This window comes from Manacus vitellinus, unplaced genomic scaffold (assembly GCF_001715985.3).
Source record: "Manacus vitellinus isolate BGI_N305 unplaced genomic scaffold, ASM171598v3 scaffold_3_pilon, whole genome shotgun sequence".
In the NCBI taxonomy this organism is placed as follows: domain Eukaryota; kingdom Metazoa; phylum Chordata; class Aves; order Passeriformes; family Pipridae; genus Manacus; species Manacus vitellinus.
Genome location: NW_021940535.1, coordinates 46,935,229 through 46,953,092, shown reverse-complemented (window position 1 = coordinate 46,953,092; position 17,864 = coordinate 46,935,229). Strand labels below are relative to the sequence as shown.

Sequence of the window (17,864 nt, the reverse complement as noted above, 5' to 3'; positions counted from 1 at the left end):
GAAACTCTTAAATTGACACACCTTGACAGGCCTAATCGAATTTCAAATGTCAGCTGAAGAAATAGATGCAAAATTATCTTAATGCTTGAGAACAGTTACCACTCGAATCCACATCATTCACCTGACAGTGCAGGAGCCAAAGCTTTGCATTGTTCTGTCCCGGGACACCCCAGCATTCTTGCTGTTCTGCTTTAACTCCTTGGTCTTCAGTACACATTGCATTGACTATATATGAGAAATACTTTTCTGCATAAATCTAATTTACTTTCAACATTGTACACAGTTTTGTTCTTCCTTTTCCTGGCTTAATACCACATCATCAGTGGCTTCACAGTTAATTTCTCTGTTCCCTTTCATGTTACTCACAGTGCTCTCTTTAGAGACAGAAGAAGCCTACCTGATTACCTATTTCCAGGCCTTCAAATAATGTTGTTTCTCGTACTAAGAAACTTTCTAACATTTGGCTGCCCTGTATCTAAAGTAGAAGCCTAAAACACAGTTTGTTACTATTTCCTGAGACTCTAAATGAACTATACATTGTATTCCTGGAAACGTGCAAATATTTTCAATAAGGAATACTCCTCCTCATTTGAGACAGCTTTTTCATAGGGATGTCAACAAAACTGCTTTTCTATTGCAAACTTAATTTGCTACACATTTTCACCCATCCATTTATTTCAGCCTCAGTCTGCTTGTTCAGAATATTGCTGCTCTGTATAAATTTTGCTTGTATATATTTTAGTGTCTTCACAGATCATGGATTAATGGATCTATGAAAATTATAGATATCTCTTCTTGTGACTTTTCTTCAAAGATAATTTAACTTTATTTGTTGTATGTGTTTTCAGGTCTAAACTTTTGAATTACTCCTCTATCACTGTGCCTGTACAGAACTTTAGACTGTGATATCACTTGTAAAAGCCATTGTCACTTCCATTCACTTCCACTTCATTATTTAAAAAGTTAAGTATAACTGGAGCTAACAGCAACTCCTGTACTCAGCCAGACACTTCCATACATAGCTTTTGATCATTACTTTTTGTATATCACCCTTTAGCCCCATTTCAATCCACATAATTGTCCTCTAAAAAATTGACATTAATTTTTCAAGACTATGCTAAAATCCACATGTATTACATCTGTTGTTTTCACTTCATCTACTGGTTTTGTAGTTTTAGTTAAATAAAAAGCAATTAAGTTTGTCCAGGCAAAATTTATTCTTTGTAGAATTATGCATATTCTTACTCACTGTTCAGCTATCCAATGGAAAGGATGAAGGAGATTAGCAAATGCACAAAGGAAAGACTCCAGCCTTCCCCATCCTTTTCAATGACACTCTTACACTTATCTTCCTTTTATACCCTTGAAAAATCTCTTGCTAGATAATCAGCAATTCCTTTTCTAATCTGTGCTCCATTATTTTCCAGGTTTGGAGTTTGGACTCAGGAAACAGCAATAGAAAGGTTCATTTCTTTTCTCCTCTTTCCTTCTCCCCACTCTTCTTTTATAAAATTATTACTTTATTCTTCTATTTTGGTGCACCCACACTTGTCCAGATCTGATCAAATAAAGCTCCCTGAGATCAATGTCATTATTAGAACTCTGAGCCATGCTCAGATCATGCAGAGCACCAAATTTTTTTCACTTTTTAAACATTTCTCATCTCCCAGCACCGTTTCATGGTAATACTGAAGTTACTTTGGACTCATGTTTGCAGAAGGTCAGTCTTTCTCTCTGAACTTCCGTGTTGTTCTTGCAGAGACCAAAGGCTGGGAGCTCATCACGTGTTTCCATGAGGAATGCTTTCAGTGGTGCTGAAACATGGGAGCAGAGCCAAACTATGCTCATGCTTCCCTACCTTTCTTCCTGACAAAGCTGACCTCAAATAAATAGAGGATGCACTATCTCACCCAATTTCTGTCTTTTGACCAACTAACACGTTAACAAAATCAGTTTTCTCCAACCAACTCACAATAATGCAGAACCTGTAGTTGTTATTAAGACCAGCTTCATCTCTGAAGCATCTCTCCATAACTGTTAGAAACACTAGCTTTAGTCCTAACATCGCTCATCAGGTTTTCAATATTAACTGTAGATAAATGTGACTTTATTGGACTAGTTATATTGAGTTTATATAGACATATAAAATTGTTGTCAGTATCTCACAAAACCTGTATCTGAAAGAAGTCTCAGTAAATTAACATCTGGCTATAAAGTCTCACATGCTTTCAATCCTAGGGAGTGTTCTGTATCCACTACTTTAATGGAACCTGGATTTCATCATCTGATTGGTCAGACATTTCAGGCTCCTTTCTCTTTTCTGACTTGTCCTGTGCCATCCCAGATCTCCTATCTACAGTAACCACAAATGAAAAACTCTGGGAAATAAAAACTTGGGAATTTGAATTTCCTCTTTATAAAATACACCAATAAACTTTTTTTCCTCCTTTGTGTTTGCAGCAATATTACTACCATGATGTGTATCGATATAATTTTTCTTGTATTTCTCAGTACCTGATTACACCAGTGAAAAGATTAGTTTTGAAGCTTTGTTAATTATGTACTGGAAAATACTATGGAGCTCTACATGTAATTTGGCCTAAAACACTACTAATGTACATACTATCATAGGTGATGAAGGAAAACTGAAAAAAAACCCCCAAAGACAGAGGGAGGGAATTCACTGACAAAGAAACCATTCAGTGTGGTTGAGAATAATATCCCTTAGACTGCTTCAAGTAGGTTGTATTACTCGGAAATAAATTAACTTCCATGGTAATATCAGCCAACAATAAAAAATGTCATTCCATAGTTTCAGTTTCATATTTTTAGATGTAAAGTTTATCATAAACAACTAAGCATGCACACAGAGAGCAGTTGTGCTTTAAACATGCCATCTAAAATAATTTGAGATTATTGTCCTTGGTTTGCTACAGAAGTGTCATCTTTGCATGGTCAGTGTAAGGCTTTATCTACCAGACTAGACCAGAGTGTAACTTTTGCCAAGAATGACCGTAATTCACAAGTACATTAGATGGTAACCTATGTTCTGTTTACCTAAATTAATGTACCCTTGATGTAGCGTATATCACCCTCTCTCCCTCTCTTAATGCTCTGATAATAGAGTTTTGTAACTTGTAAAAGGATTACTTCAATCCAATCAGCAGGTGCTGGGATCAGTGTGTGTCACACAAACCCTTGCTAATCCCTTTTCTTACAGCTCCCAGCTGCCAAAGGTGCTCAGTGAAATCCCAGTGAAATGGCTGGATACAACCTGGTGTGGACTGATGCAGGTTTTCATCTCTGGAGGAAATCTTGGAAAGTACATGTGATGCTTTTGAATTCACTGCTTCCATTTTTGCAACTTTTTGCTTCAGCTGGAATGATGGAGGCAGGTATGCTTTTGAAAGGAAATGTAGCTAAGAAATTAAATATTAAAAAAATGCAATGCCTAATTATGAAATATTTACTCTATCTGGATTTCTAAATATAGCAGAAGATAAATTCCCTGTACAAAGAATCCCTTCTCAAGGATTACCAGCTACTTAATGGTGTCTTTTAGGTCTTAAAATGCAACCACTCTCAACTCCTCCTCCTTACCCTCTTTCTTGAAATCTAAATTACGCCTATGAAGTTTCACCCCTGCAATTACTTTGCTTTAAATAAACCTCAACAAAAAAGAGAAGATGATTACCATAAAAAGAATATAATATGCTCCCTTATTATATTTCTATGGCTCCTTCTGTCCAACAGTCTGAAAGTACTCACATTACTTCTGCAGGGGAGGCAAGTATCATTGCTGCTTCACAGATGGGAAATGAAAGGCCAGAAACACCAAATGAATTTCCCAGGGTCACAGAATAAGCTCCTAAAACACTCATTTTGCAGGAATATTCTTGACTGTTTTTTCCCTATCCCATGATCAAGTTTATAGACGTGGCTGAAAGTCAGGCAACTTTAATGAATCCATATCTGATAACATTTTTGAAATAAGGGTATACCAAATGTTCTGTGATGGAATTAGAACAGGTTTTAGTCTTGGGGTTTTGTTTAGAAGTTGCTGTTGAGTAGAGGAATTTAATTTATGCACATGTTGAATGTTGCTTATTCAAAGACATACCAAACTAAATCATAAAGATTTAAAAGATGAATTATCCAGAATCAATTTCTAAACTTTCCATACTTCTTATAACAGATTTCACAATAAAAATCTGAAATAATAAATAACCTTCAAATAAAGGAGGAATATTACTTCAATAAATGGAAGGCTAAACCTCTTAGCCAAATACTGTTATTTCACAGCATGGGATATGTTGTGACATTTCTTAAAAGCAAAAATAAATCCAAAACAAAAAAAAAACAATCCAAAACTCCCCATTAAAGACAGCTCTGCAGTATAGGAACTGGAGCCAAGGAGAGTGTCAGCTGAATTCATCAACTGAGACATTTTGGGAAGCGCTTCTGGTAGCTTTGCTAAAATGTAAAAGCACAAGATACGCAGTTGAATAAAACCCAGCAGGAAAACTGCACAAAAATGTACAAATCAAGTTCTCTGACTCTTTGTGATAAATATTGACACCCAATTCCATTCTCACAGGAAACTATTATTTACTTATTACACATTAAATCTATTTTTCAGATGGTCCTTTCTTCTCGCTTCATTTTTTTACTCATGTTTTGAACATCCTACTGCAACTCAAGACATATTTCTGATTCATTTACATGCCTGTTGTATGCCTGAAATGAAAACTTTAGAAATATATTACTGTACACTAATTACCTAGCTGAAAACATAAAACTAAATTCCTTGGCTTCTTCCTCTCCTAGACCTGCTAACTCAATTAAGCATCTAAATTTGGGTTCCCTGTTGGATACCGTATTTTCAAATTTAGATTTTAATGAATTAAAGTCTGTGGTTTTTTTCAGAGCACTTGTATAGTCTTCATTTACTATATATATAAAAATTACGGAGATAAATAAAGAAATCTGAAAACATCATGTTTAAAAATAATCTTCTCTTCGAGCGTGGTCATGTTCTTCAGAGATAATGAGACCAGTAAAACCCAGGCAACCATGATCATGTACATCCAAGTGATACAGCACACAATGTGATTTATACATAGTCTAGCAAATTATACTTCTGTTAGACACTGGCCATCTTGAGGGGAGAAAGGAAAATATTATTTTTACAAACATAACATGCCTGCTAGAGCAAAGGGATAATCAGTAATACTCTTACTACTACTCTTAAACTTGTGAATAAAAGTGAAAAGGTGCTTCTCCAGAAACAAATAATGACTCATAAAGGAAAACCCCTTTGCTTTTCAGTGTGGGGTTTGGGGGTTTTTGGGGGGTGGGGGCAGTGCGGGTGCATATCAAATCAAGAGTTTATACAGAAACACACACATAGGTTTGTGGAAATTAGAGAACATGCAAAACGAAATCCCAGAAGTCTTGCAATTCATGCTACACCCACAGCCCAGTGGCAGAATATGCACATAAGCACAAGTGACCATATGGTCACCCGTGAGAAAAAGCAGGGACAGAACAGACTGGATAATCAGCCTTTTCCTAAGAAAACTCCCATAACTGTTAGAGACAGGAAACTTTAAACTCCACAAACATCTTCAATGATCAAGTCCTTGTACTCAGGACCATTTTGGAACCGAGTCCCCTACCTGGGAAGTTCCATGTTTGCCCTCTGCAAACCATAGAGAATAAACCCAATTAGTGTAACTGCCAGTTACATGGATGCAGAGCAAACCCAGTGGAACAGTAAAAACAAAGAGCTTGACTTAAAAGACAGCTCAGAAAGCAGGTTGGATATTTATTTTTTAATGGCTGGACTTGATATTGGAGGACTCTTCCAACCCAAATGATTTTATGACTCTATGACAAAAAGCCCTGAAGAAACTCTTTTTTCCACAGAAGCACTTTCAGGACTTACTGGAGATGACCGTGGGAGAAGACATGCCTGACTTCTGCCCTGTCCCTTCCATGTCACACTCACAGCCACGATGAGCCAACATGCAGTAGCAGAATAAGCAATGCTGGCCATGAGACAGATGCAGTTGGCATCTACCCAGCTTCCAAATCTAGAGAAAGTGTCCCAATTTTTAGGTAACCTTTTATCTATGCACCATGGGATTTTCAACTGATGTTGGCCTAGCTCAGTGATTCTCAAATTCTCAAATATTTTTCTCATGAAAGCATTCAAAAGGGATTGTGAAGTGATGGCAGAAAAGCTTTAGAAATGCATAAGCTGAAGATATCCTGCCTACTCCTGGGACTCTTGGGTTTCCATGGAAGCCAGTAAAGGATAACACTTTAAAGAAGTTTGAGGAACACTGGTCTAATCCACAGATGAAAATATTTGAAGTGACAGAGGGCAAAATACGAACGAGGAAAAAAACAATGTAAAAGAGGACAGAAAAAGAAGCCAAGAACAGACTATAGAGGTCAACAAAGAAGTGAAATGATGAAAGAAGACACTATACTGCAAAGGAAGAAAGTCACAAAAACAAAACCCAGAACACAGCAAATTAGGAAAACACTATGGGAAGAAGCAAATTGTGGTCATAGCTGATAATTCTCAACATTTCCTTGCATACTGTTTATTTTCCTTCAAATGCTGAATAAGGAGAACACATTGAGAGAATGACAGTAGTAGTTCTGAATAGACAGTAAAAGTACAGCTTGTTAAACAGAAAGAAAAAGAAAAATAAAGAACCTAAAATTCGGTGTATGTGTGTGATTGCTAAGGATCTAGCAGACTGTACATATATTCTTAAAGAAAACTGTTATCAATTCAGAAGAGACCCAAGGAATATGTGGATGGTACCCCTTTTCTGTCATAGAGGTTATTTACTACAGACTGCACATCCTCAGTTTGGTTTTCACAAGCTTTTCCAATGTGTAGTAAATATCTTTCAGTAAGGTCTCCAAATATGCAATATTTTGCTCTTAGATGAGGCCAAAACTAAACTCATAGAATGAAATCTGAAAAACTTGGGTGCAGAACTCCTTTATACTTTCATGTCCTACTTTCATGTCTTAAAAAAAGACTAACGAGTGACAAAAAAGGGCAAAAACATTACTCTTTGACAGAACCCTTTTTCCATTAAAGCCAATCTGATTAGTTGTGAGAGCACAGCACTGGGACACGAGGGAATGCAGGTCTACTCCCGGTTCTGCTTCCTTGACCTTAGGTTAGTCTTGGTCAAGATGCTTCCCTGTCTGTGCCTGAGTTCCCCGGACTAAAGAGGCAGGATAATGATATCGACCTTTAAAAAGAGTTTTGAACCTACTGATCAAAAGTGCTTTATGAGAGTTGGCTTATTATTATTTTGGTTACTGAAGTGAGTTGAAAGGATCCTGGTGACTTTAATCAAAATTTCTAATATCAGGCCCCAGAATGCCACCTGAAGGACAAAGTTTGTGAAAATTCAGTTGTGAGGATATACAAAGGGTAAGTTGAAGGCTGGTGCATATCCTCAGGTACTGCAGGGTTTTCCTGTCTACAACAAAACTTCAAATGACACAAAAGTAATTTCTGGACTTCTAGAAAAGATAATATATTAGACACCATTAGTATATTCACTACATTAACATCAATTAGACACTATTATGATGCTTTCAGTCAAACTGGTCTAATGCAAACACACATCAAAAGGTGAAAGGAGGCAATGATGAAAGAAGAAAGCACTTTTTTTTTAACATGCCCACCTAAGCAGCAGCAAGACATCCCTCCTGCTGTGAGGCAGCACTGCCCTGGGGATCTTATGTTGCTGCTTCTGGCTGGTGGCTGTGGTTAATAAATCCAACCCTTCCAGGTACCTTCCAGCTAAAGCAGTAGATAAATAGCTGCATCAGAAATACTGCTGCATTTAGAAAAGCTTTGGGTTTGAATTCTGCATTAGCTTTGTCCTTGACAAATTCCATCTCTTCAGTCTACCCCAGATTACTCTCTTGCTGTCCTGGTCCACATGGTTTGTTATGATTCTTACAGATTAAGAAGAATCCTTGATGTCTTTGATCTAAAACATATTTATAACACATGCAAAACATGAGTTTATAATAAAAGTGCTTCTCTAGGTATCATTACCACTTGTTTAAGCTAAAAACCCTTTGATTTTGTCTGATGAATGAAGCGAAAATGCACTCTATGACACTTTATGCTACAACAGACTCTGTCTGTGAGACTGTTCCAAAGGAACATTGTAGGACTGCAGATAGGAGGTTAGTTATCTAACCTGTAATTTTCAGAGTGAACCCAATGAAGTTTGACATGGTTCACACAGAGGTAAAGCTTCGAGTAATCTCATGGTAGAGCAGGTACATAAAGGTTTGTTGTGTTGGTGGTACTTCTATACACAGTCTATCTGCTCATGCAAATAATGTCTGAAAGCATTGAAATGATCTCTGTCTATTCTACTGGCAAAATTTGTCACTGGCAAAGACATGTGATATCTTTTCCATTAGCTTTTTTCTGTAATGGGACACAGGTAAATTAAAAGGGTTCTTTAACATACATCTTCTCCAGTACCAATGTGGCCGAGACCACCACAAATTAAATTTTGTAAATTATCACTGCTGTGTTTTTCACCATTTATATCACTATATATTCACAATTTCCTCATCCCAAGGAGTGAAAGCAGCCTTGTCAGCTTCATTTGTATGCTCCTGCAAGACAGGAAAATTGCAAATATTGCAAGGAAAAGTTTTAAGATTTAAAATGCCAAATAGTTTTTCATTAACACTGAAAAGTTGTATATGTTATATTTCTGCCCCCAAATATCAGCCACCATGAATAATCTTCTCAAGGCACATGAGGCTAATAAAAACCTACAAAACCTGAAAACATACGACCATTTAAAGGAATAAGAAGGCCTAAATAAACATGAAGTAACATTGTTATTGAATGTAATTATAACCTTTTTCTGTGTCATAAAAATATCACCAAGATGTAGGGCCTAATTCTGACTGGGCTCCCACTTGCTAATCACTCATCTGCAGATACAGCCCTGGGTACAATTTCAGTTCTCAGATTTTTCTACTGTAGCTTTTTTTCCCTTGTTATCTCAGTAGACATCTTCACTTTAGTGAGATGGATATTGAACTACCATCCTGCCTCACATTCCAGGAATATGCACACAGCAAGCAGCTCAGCATCAGCTCACACATGAACAGCCTCAGCTCCCATAAAATATTCATTCATTTAAAAAATATTTGCACCCTGCTGTCAAACTTAGACAAATTCATACTGAGCCTCAGAAAATAGCTGTTTTAATGGTAAATGATGTTCCAGAAACCTCTTTCAGGCTAAACACTCTCGTCAAAATTATTTTAATAAGAAAGATTAACAATTTCAACATTAGCTGCTAATCCCCTTTCATTTGAAACTGTGTTGATAAAATTCTTTGCTTGTCATTCAAATAGTAAGTAATAATTATAGATTTGGGGCCTCCATCTCTTGCTTCATTAATAGTAAATTGCATGGAAGTCTGAAGCATAAAGTCAGCTTTGATACATCTCAAAATGCAATTTCCATAGCTTTCCTTAGCTATGTACAATTAATTACAGAGTTAATAAGGGGAATATGTTAATGAAAGGGAAATTATTCACTCAGACCACCTGGTCTTATCGAATTTCTTTAATATGTTTCCTTCTTTCTGTGAATTTGCATGACAGCAAGAACACAAATCACGGTGTGCGTTGCCAGTCCTTTAGTATTTTTATTTGCAACCAGCTAAAGTCCACTTAAATATGAGAAGAATGAAAGAAGTAGTCAGTACTAAGTAACTGACTGCACTTGCTTTCTCAAGTTCAGTACCATTTTAACTTTAAAATGAAAATACCTAAACAACTTTATAATTACCAGTCTCTCTTCAATGCTCAAGGATAAATATAATGCATCCAAAAAAGAGACATTGTCATTTTTTATTTCCTTTGCAGAAATGTATTGCACATGCCCATATTTAATAAGAGATACACAGTAACGTGCTTTAATTCACTGCACTCTGAAAGCTAGTAAAACTCAGTTGCTATGTGCAGTAGGGTTTTTGGGGGTTCATGGGAATATTTTAGTTAGTACAAATAGCCCACTCAGAAGCAGGCAAATCTTCACATAAGCCATCTTAAAAATAACAGAGTTGTGATACTGTCAGAGATATACTTTTTATAGATGGGTCAAATCCAGAAACCAACCATCTTCAGCAGATATTAATGGATCTACTACTAACCAGACTGAAGATAGAAACATTTTTGGACCCGGACACCAGCCGTCATAGTCATTCCAGAAAGAAAAGGGCAGAGAATAATTCCCAGAGCAATAGCAGGTGCTATTGGAGGAGGTGATGCTTGTGAGCAGTTTGTCACCCCTCCATTCTATTCTTAGTTCAATGCAAAGGCCCAACAAGCAGCCAGCAACAAGAGGCAACTCATAATTCTCCCTTGCTATGAATAGGGTTTTCCTGGCCAGCTTGGCAACCTAAAGCCACATTAGCTCATGACTTTAGGAGAAGAGGATAAGGGAGACATGACAGCATTAAGGGAGAGCTGCCAACTAGAAAAAAAATAAGATATTACTCTAGTCTGAAACAAAAGGAGAGTTACAGAAAGAAGGAAAATTCGTAGTAAAATTATGTTTTTTATAAAGATGTACTGGGGTAGGGATGCAATATTTAAGAGTAGAAGACTTTATCTGGTTTTGACCAAAAAGTAACACAGTTCTCCTTTATGGAACAGCAAATACTATGTCATCCACAAGTGAACCTCACAGATTATTTTAATGTTTGTCTCCTTATTTAAAAATGTTTCCACAGCTGCGTTGTGGGTGCGTATGCAAAATTTAATGATCACAGGAGCATTTTGTCTGTGTCCTACACATCAAATTTTCCAAATACCACCCAAATTCTGTTACTTTACTTAGAAAACACTGCCAAATTGTGGCCTAATCCCAGAAGGAGTTGCAGAAAACAAAGTATAAGTTTTTTTATCTTGCCCTGAAGATGAGCATAACCAGACTTTGTCAACTCAGTGGAGGGATTAAACTGTCTTCATTACAAATAGCATCTTAAATCAGACCACTTCCAATAACTTCTGCTGGTGCAGCCCACATGAAGAGAAAGAGCTCTTCAAAATACTGCTGGAGTTCTCCTGCACATCTTAAACTGCAACAGGTACAACACTGCAAAAACACAGTGCCAGTATGATGTTCCTTCTTTGGAAGAACCATGAAGCAAGTCCCAATTTCACCCTGAACTCTTAACTGTTTTGAAAAGCTTTGAAGTTGTAGTCCCATTTACCACACGTCATCTGATCTAGCAGTGCACCATGTCTTGCAACCTGTGTGAACCAATTCTTCACCCCACAGTGAGTCCAAACTCATAACATCTGAACTCTGCCACCAGCTCAGAAATACTCTGTGACATTTGATATCATCTTGGGTCTCCTGCCTGAGAAGTCTTCCTGAACCACCCTCTTTCTAGTATACTTTTCTTCCTAAACAGGCCTTTCTACCTGTGAGACCCAAAATATGATTAACTGCTACATCTGCTAAGATGAGGTATCAAGGATTTAGTGCATGATGTGAGCACGCACAAAAGGACATGTACAGCAAAGAGCACTTTATTACTGAGGATGCATTTGGAGCCAAAAGACAAGATCTCCTGGATGAGTGTTTATCTCTGGTTTCTGACACTCCATGAGACTCCATGTTCCACGAGACTCTCAGAAGCAGCTGAGGATCCAGTAACATCCCTTGTATTCAATCTGAAGTCTCAAAACCCAGATCTTTTTCATTAAACTACTGTGAGCATCTCTTGCTACTTGCTACAGCTGATGCTTATCTTGCCTTGATATTACTTGGATATTCTCTAGAAATGGAACAAAGCTGGGAGAAATAGAAAAAAAGTCCAGATAGCCACTAAGTTTTGTTTCACCCATGACAATGATCCTTTCTTTTTACTTGGTGCACAGAGTTGCATAACCTAGTTTTGTGTCATGTATTTCTCCCAGTGTAACCCTTTTAAAATTAGTACTCCAGAATATTATTAGAAATGTTTTCTTCATCTTTCTACTAAAAGCCTTAGGGAATGATATAAGTTGGCTAAAAAGTGTTCAACCAAAGCAGCTTAAACAAAGCTGGAATAAACACTTTGCAGTCAAACGACAGACCAAGATGTAGTCACAGAAATTTGTCGAGTTATTTCTAATCATGAAAACATTTGGGGAAAATAACCAGCAGGGAAGAATTCAGGGAAAAAAAAGATTTTGAAATCAATTTCATACCATGTTCAAGAGGAAGGTTTTTCTCAATTTAATACTGACTCTGCAATTGTCATTATTTCCTAAGGCCTATTCAACAAAATTAATACAGAAAAAGGGAGGCCCCTTATTATGAAACAAATAAAAATAGAAGAATCAAAGGGTAACATGTTCATGAATATTTTTTCTGAGTTTTACTGATGAAATCTATGTAGTACATACATCCATTTATTAGATTTATGGCTCTATTAGTAGAACTGTTTTCATATGCCAGGAAATTTGTTTCACTTTTTTTTGCAGCTTTTCTGTGTTCCTATATCTCAAGTCCTGGCTTTAAACAAACACAAGCAAATGTTTCAAAACAACTTAAATATTTAAGGAGGGAAAAAAATCCACTTAAAATGAAGGGATAAACCTATTTCATCAGCAGATCTTTCAGGAGGCAACCAGCTCCACTTGTCCCTAAAAGCATGACAACTTGGGGAAGAGACGGGTAAAGATTTTCCCATCCACAGTATTTATGTCTTTTTTGGATATTGGCTATCTTGTCACTGAGTAATGTGATACACAACAGCTTTTTCCCTTGTGACTCCTCTTGTCCAACTATTCATGATGAAATGGCCTTTAGGGCCAAAGCCTTCCTGGGACTTAATTTGGTAAGACTTCTACAACTATTTATACTGGCACAGCTGAAAGGTAAGTTGGGATTTAGATCCACTTAGCACATGTGTAAGGAGTTTATGCCTTTAGCTAAATGTTGCCACTGACTTGTCTCCCTTCCCATGTGAGGGAGGATTTTTTTCTTCATTTTCTAAGTTCTAAGCTTTTTTTAAACAGGGTATTTATAGTCTTGAAATGCCTAAACAGAAACTAATGTTGGTAGAAGGAAATGGTGGAAAAAGGAAAAAATATTAAAACCTACCAAATAATCAAGCAAATGATTGTGGCAAAGACCTTGTTTTCCATACCTGCACTCCTCACTTTTGTCCTTGCCAGCATTAATTACCCCTGCAGCACATGTCCCTGGGCAGTGCACTGCACTCATGCCCTGCATCATGCTCAGGAAATGTTCAGTGTGTTTATGGATTAAGGTCAAGGTGGAAAGTACACCTGCATCTAGCACAGTGCTACTGGTCCTCACATGCTGGAGCTTCTCTCTTTATTTAGAGAAGTGTGTTTGGGTGTCTTTGCTCCCAATTTTATTGTAGCTTTAAGAATAAAATCAAGGAATTTCAGCAAGATGTGGTGCAGGATTTAACAAATATTTTTTCTTGTTGGAGTGTGTCTTCAGTCACTCAGTTCTCCATTTTTCCATATTCAATTAAAAGAAAATCTACAGCTGCTACCCCATAGAGTTCATTTAAAACAGAGTTCATTTTAAAAACTAAGAGTGAGGGGAAATTGCTTAGAAACATTCAAAAAGTTACTATTCAGAGACTACGGGATACCAATGCTATAAAAAACCCCCCAAGTTCAACCTTGGAAACTATTCCCTCCTTGTTACCCTTTCCAGTCCTACAGCAATCCTACCATTGATTCAGCATCAAAACTAAAATGGATGCAACATTCAACATCTGGGCTTTGTCTGGTTTTGCAGCAGCAAGTCTCTACCCCATGTTCCCAGCTCAGGCTGTGTCACCTTTTGGGACACAACCTGTCCCAGAACCTTGACTCCAAGTTCTCATGTGAGGCCATCCTTCACTTCTCCATGGGGAAAGTCCTTCTGGGTTTGCAGGCATATTGCCAAACACAAGGGGATCAAGTGGACTTACACGCTTTAGGTGTAAGGCCCTGGGTTTCAAGCTGTAGTTCATTTGTTCCCACTGCCTCATTCAGCCCAGGTACAAAACTTTCTTCTTCTGAAAAGTACAGCACCACAAACCATCACAGATTATTATTATTATTTCCTATACATGCAGCAGCTTAATACCCTCTGGGACAAGACTCCCCAGAGACAGCTTAAAAAAGTATTGAAAAAGACCTTCCATAAATTCACACTTTCAAAATCCTAATTTATGTATAATGCTTCAAATTTTGCACATCTCTCTCTACGACGAAAAAACCAGCACAACACAGAAAATCGCTTCTGCTTCTGCAAATTCCCTCTCCTATACAGTATTCAGATAACAACCTCATAATGTTATCATCAAAAGCCTACACTCCCTCCTTGCAGTACTGTTCTTCATTTAAAACCTCATAAAAGATTATAATTATTTTAATCAAACAAGCAGGGTAATACATGAAGCAGATGTAGGATCTAATCCACCTAACTTAGGTGCTGAACTTGTGCCACAGCACAGAGAAGAGATTCCTTCACCCAAGCTGCAGACATAAACTGGATGGTGCAGGCACAAAGGAGGAGTTTCAAGAGAAATCCATTCTCTACCTAATTCTCTGGAGACCTTCATAGACACCCACTGACTTCACCAACTAGGAAGAGAATTTATGGACTCAAGTCAACACCAACACTTCATTAAGTGCCTAAAATATAGGAATAAGATAGGAGCCCAAGTTAGGGAGACCAAATCTCTCCTAGACACTTTTAAAACCCTTCTAGTTTTCTTGCTGGGCTGCAAATGAAGTCTTGCCCCTTACCAGAACTTCTCTTGTCACCTGAAATATAGATGTACACAGGAGAATAAAGTGGGTGGAAATCTAATTCTAAGTTCCTATGCTTTCCCTTGCTGTGACCTTCTGTAAAATGTTTTCTTTCAAAACCAATGGTGACTAAAATGAGGGCATGCATTCTGTGTTGTTGCTCCTGCAGAAACCAGCCAGTCAGCGCCACAAACATGACGGCATAAAACGTGCTCCTCTAATTACACTTTCCAAACTGCTTGGATTTTTTAGAAAGACAGAATCAAAATGTGCCATATGCACCACCCTCCTGTTATAAATGTGATGAAAAAGACAGTGAAAAGGAAAAAAAAAAAGCTCTGAATGTTGTTATCGCTGTCCTTCTGGGCCTCCTGAGCCCTCCCTGCTTCCTCCTGCCAACAGCTCAAACCACCTCACGGTGCTGTCAGTAGTGCAAAGACATCGCCTTTCCTGCACAGGGAAGCAGCAGAAATGCAGGATTTTTCTCCTTGAAAGCTGGTTTCAGACTAAGTGAGGAGACTGCCTCACAGCCACAGGATTGGAAAAATTCCTGGTTTCTCCAGACCTCGAGCAGGATAAACAATGGGCTAACCACACGTGGCAAGTCCTCCAAGGAAACAGTACCTGTGGTCAACCACAAGTTCCAACAATCCCAAAGCTGAGGTGACTTAAATACCACTTTAGGTATGACTGATAGCATTTTCCAGCAAATTAAACAGCTTTACAGAAATATTTCTGACCAACGCTACCTCTGAGCAAGATTACATGGAGTCATTCAGCAGTCACAGACACACTTCTAGGCTATTTTCATTAAAGTTTTATTCTGTTTATAAATCAAAATAAAATATTTCCTGCTGCCACTCTATACAGTAATCCATTGCTTTATTTTCTCTAGGGAGATCCTGGCACCTACGAACAATAAAGACTGAGGAGCTTTAGCTCAGCTAACTGCTCCTTCACTGCACACTGTGGAGTTGAAAAACACATTTACAGACCTGTAAGTGCATTTACCCTGAAAAGCAGAGGGTATTTGCCATTCTTACTTGGCCCCTTGCTAATATTTCTCATTGGTTTTTTAGGCACTGAGATATTTTTCACAGAAAATATCTACAAAATTTAAAAGATAAGAGGATTGTGGCAGCAGGAAATGAGAAGAACTGAAAAATATCTTGTATTGAATGGTATAAAAGTCGCAAAGTGGCCCCTCACTCTCCTCCGCTTGTATCTGCAAGGCAAGGAGAGGAAGAGCTCACCTCTCTCCTCTTCTACTCTGAGGTCCAACAAGCCACAGCATCTCCAGAGGGGGAAAAATTCAGGTAAATAAGATATTACAGATATGTGCATTTATTTTTAAGCAAGACATAAATTGGGTCAGCTCCCTGGTTTCAGTGTGACCCACAGTGACACAGAACATGAGCATTTCTGATCAAGTCCAATCATCTGCTTCTGTGCTGTAGCTGAGAGACGCTGATCTTCCACGTGAACCTAACCCAGCTTTGCCTTCAGCAAATCTTGCATTTATGGTTTAATTATTTTCTTAAGTAAATGTCCCACTGTCTCCTCTTGGGCTTGTCCTAATAGCAAAGCTAAATGCATCCTTTTGATGCTAACCCATATTTTCTTCCTAATTGTATCATCTGCATCCATTAGGAACATTTTTTCCTCATCCTATATGTCAAAGCACGTAGGCAGACTCCCCTGAATCACTGATTTTTGTTTGTTCAGGTTAGACTAAAAAAATTAAATGTTTTTACTCTCTCTGTGTGGTTTGTACTCTCAAGACACTACAGCATTTCTTTACTCTTCTTTGAACCCTCACCATCTAAGATATAACATATGCTGTTAGATAGCTAACACATGTATGGGTTCATCCAGGGTTAAACAGGATTGACTGAATTATGGACACTGAACACCACAACAGTGATCTTGATCAATCTGACTATTTTTAAAGTTTATTTATTGCCATATGAAGACAATTCTCTCTTGCAATTTTGCAGAAATCCTAAGAGACAGAGTAAGTGGTTCCCATATGCAACTTTCTCTTCTTTAAGTGTGATTTTGTGATGATTTTTTTTATGTTTCCCAATAATATCACTGAAAACAATTTTGCTCAATTTAAAGTAGTTGAAACTGTTTGCAAATATTAAATGCATATTTCCATTTACACGGGAATTTTTGCTTTTATTACCATACAAATATATTGCCTCAGAACCATTCAAACCTTCCTCAGAATTTGTACTTATTTTGAAGTTGGGCAACTGGAGACTTTTTTTTTTTTGCCTTCTCCCAAGAATTTTAGTTAACCATAAAAGGAAACCAAGTGAATTTTAGTTCTGGTTAGGCAAAAGTGGAACAGTAAAAACCATAACAAATGATCTTCTGTTATGGGACCAACCCTTCCAAACTGCACTTGCCTACCAGATATTAACATAATAAATAATTAACTCCTTTTTGAAGGGGGATAGTCAGAGAAATATTTACTCAGGACGACATACTCTGAGGAAGCATCTGGTTTACAATCCTGCCCTGCTTTTGCTCAGTTTTATAGCTGACCTGATCAAGGGTGGAGGAGGTCAGTAACTTGTTTGAGGTCAAATTAGCTCATTGGGTTTTGCCAGCTTTCATTCTTTTCTCCATTATGTGAGGTTGGCTTAAAAGAACTTGAAAAATATCTGAGAATATAGTAATTTAAAAGAGAGAAAGCAAAACAACATCTGACTTCAGATCAGGTTCTTCACCATCACCTAATTTCTACTCAGCTATTTCAATGCACTCTAGAAAGACAGTAAATATTTAAAGAAGGATGAAAATAAGGCACAAAAAATGGAGGATTACTCTACAGCTCTCCCAGCAGGACAGAAACAAGTTCCACCAGTCCACTGGACTCTGACTCTTACATGCAAAAAACTCTTCATTATGTCCATCTTCTACACTGATACTGGTCTCAAGCTGTGTTTGGAACCCAAGTTTTCCAACACAAACTCCATCAATAGAATGTA

General features: G+C 37.6%; 1 protein-coding gene across 1 annotated transcript in view; it reads right to left on the bottom strand.

The window, feature by feature from the left end:
• PTPRN2 (protein tyrosine phosphatase receptor type N2) overlaps positions 1-17,864 on the bottom strand; it is a 642,799-nt gene that overhangs the window by 68,097 nt on the left and 556,838 nt on the right. The window lies entirely within an intron of this gene.